At 39.8% G+C, this 2,782-nt stretch overlaps 1 long non-coding RNA gene across 1 annotated transcript in view; it reads left to right on the top strand.

Moving 5' to 3' along the window:
- Nucleotides 1-1,209, top strand: part of LOC109304293 — an 8,774-nt gene extending 7,565 nt beyond the window's left edge. Inside the window, exon 2 of the long non-coding RNA XR_002099338.1 lies at nt 1,137-1,209. This is a non-coding gene — a long non-coding RNA (uncharacterized LOC109304293). The remainder of the gene's footprint in view (nt 1-1,136) is intronic.
- The last annotated feature ends 1,573 nt before the right edge of the window (nt 1,210-2,782 follow it).

The raw sequence follows: 2,782 nt of genomic DNA, 5'->3' as shown, positions 1-2,782 counted from the left end.
TCCTGAGGGCCCTTCCAGCCCTAATTTACTATGGTTCTATGATGCCTGTGGCTATGACTGAAAATACTCAAGGAGTAGAGCTGTTAACTAATGACCTGATCCAGGGAAATCAATACCAAAACCTCCATTGATTTCACTGGGTCAGAGTCATACAAGTGCATTTGCACCTTTTAGGTAGTAACTTACCATACTAGAGCTGTATCACGGTCAATCCTCTCCTAGGATGTCATTCCTAGTGACATCCAGATAAGCCAAATGGAGTATCAATGAAACCACTTAGGCTAAGTACAGACAGAAAGCCCAAAGCTGAATCGATTTAATCTTCACAGGTTAGGTTAAGCTGCATAGGTTGAACCAATAAGCAAGTGATCAGATATTTACTTTTGATTCCAGAAATACAGCCACATGCCTGCAATGGCTCAGGCCATAAACCAGGGGTGCAGGCAGGGGGTGCTAGAGCATGCCTCTCTGCTCAGCTGGAGCTTGAATCTGGAGGGGATCTGGGACAGAAGTTCAATAAACCGATTTAACCTAAAGCAGTTAAGTCTGATACTACATCCATGAACGTTTATCTTAAAAAGGTTTTGGTCATTTCAAAACAGTTTATGTGCACTGAACTGCTGCTGTGTTACAGATTTGAATTGGTTTCTGATCACTTATACCAGTTTATGTGTAATTTCTGTCCCTAGCCCTGAAGACCAATCTAACTGGCTTCTTGACTGTTGCAGCAGTTGTGCTACTTAGCCCTATTCTATTTCCATGAGCCCAGCAGTAGTTTTGGAGGAGGAGGTGTTGAAGTTGCATTAGTTGTAATTGTATAAAGCCAGAAAATTCAGAGTTAAGTTTAAACTTACATGGTGCACATATTCAGGTATGGGCGTATGCAGTCAGCAGCAAGGCAGTCTTTACTTTGCTGCATGATGCCATGGAAAAAACTTTATAACTAAGAGACTAGCTTTTCTAATTTGCTGGTAGATTAAATTGATTTTTAAAGTGATGTTACTAAAGGATTACTTCATAATAGTAGATATTTTAATTTTGGGCTAGGTATACACTATAATAAATGCATACTTTGATTTTTGTTCCAAGTTTCACATTTTTCATGTATTCTATGAAAAAAATGTATTTGTATGCAGGTCATAAATTCGAGTCATGTTACAAATGAGAAGGTTACGGACTTTGCTGCATCAAGTTACACGCAACTTGGAGAAAAAGGATAATACTGATAGTCTCCAGAAAGAGATTTCATTTTTGGACCCTCCTCCGGATGGAGGTTGGGGATGGGTTGTGGTGCTGGCTGCATCTACACATGCTTTGCTTGTCAGTGGATTCCATTCTGCTTTTGGTGTTTACATGGTATCCTTACTTGAGACCTTCAAGTCAAGTAGCTCACGGACAGGTAGGTCATCAGTGAATTATATAAAACCAAGGCTTGATATTTCTGTGTAGGTAGCCCAAAACTAAATCAGCATTTCTAATGCGATATAACATTGAAAAGTGATCTAATTAACAGTCTGCTGTTAAAACGCTTACCTCAAAAAATCTAAATGTTTCTTCGGTAGAATGTTTGTTGTATTTAATATATTTCCTTGCTTAGAAGAAGAACTGCTATAAAGGTAAATGCAGAGGAATATGAACCATATAGCATTACTGCATTCCAGGTTCCATGCTCTTCTAGAGTAGCTGTTTCAGATATTTCCCCCCCCCCCTAAAATTGTCACATTTTTCCAACCTGAATTGCATTTGTTATTTTGTTTGGTCTCACTTTGTAATATTTTGCTGGGTACAAAATGGATTTTTGGGGGACTTGTGTTTGGTAAGAAAAACAGAAAAAATACTTTGGGTCAATCAGAATCAATCTATTTCTTCAGTTCAGGCACTACACTAAAATCAGTTATAGCCCTAGAATAAATTTCAGTGGTAACTTTTTTTTAGATTGAGGGTGGTATGTATTTTAAATTTATATTCTGGCCTACTGAGCATAATTACAAATATAATTTCTTCTCTTCTTGACTTGAGTTTCACATTCTTAGTGTAATGTGTTTGGATTGTTTCTACTAGAAATACAAAGGAAGTAGTGAGTTATTCATTCATTGTATTATTTTAGATTAATATATCTTTATGAGAGATTTTAAAAGCTGAGACTTAAACCACTGTGACATACTTTCATCATAATTTCTGAAGTTATATGGTTAAAAGTGGTTAATTTTCAACGACAATTAATTTGAACTTAACCCTGTCAAGTGCTGAGATTTGCCGTATTCACTCAAATGTAAGATGATCCTGAATTTAAGATGATCCCCCAATAAGTAAATTCTGTGCATGGAAATACATTTATTATAATTTTCACAATCTAATTATTGGATGGTTGTCTTAAGTTTGTCCTCCCAACAAATGCTATAGCACAGAAAGCAGTGGCTGGGGTGGGGTCAAACAGACCCCTTGCCTTCTGTCCCCCACTTATTCCCTCTGCAGCCTTCCTGCCCCGCTCCTGCTACTTTTACCTGTCTACCCCTAGTCCCCCACAGTCTCTGCCCCTTTGCCTAACCCACTCCCCATAGTCCCTGCCCTTGCTTTCTCTCCCCACAGTGTCTGTCCCTTCTCCCTCCCCTACAATTTCTGTCTCTTTCTTCCTGGGCCCCCCCGATGCTTGGCCTCTGTGTCCTGTCAGGACTTGGAGCACAGCACAGGGAAGTACAGCCCTTCCTGGGCCATGCAGCAGTGGTGGCGCTGCTGATGGGCTGAGCAGGGGATGGTGTTTCTCTGTGTTCCCTGTCTGGGC

Source organism: Gavialis gangeticus, unplaced genomic scaffold (assembly GCF_001723915.1).
Source record: "Gavialis gangeticus isolate Ggan-Ray unplaced genomic scaffold, GavGan_comp1, whole genome shotgun sequence".
In the NCBI taxonomy this organism is placed as follows: domain Eukaryota; kingdom Metazoa; phylum Chordata; order Crocodylia; family Gavialidae; genus Gavialis; species Gavialis gangeticus.
This window is presented reverse-complemented; position numbering and strand designations above follow the sequence as displayed.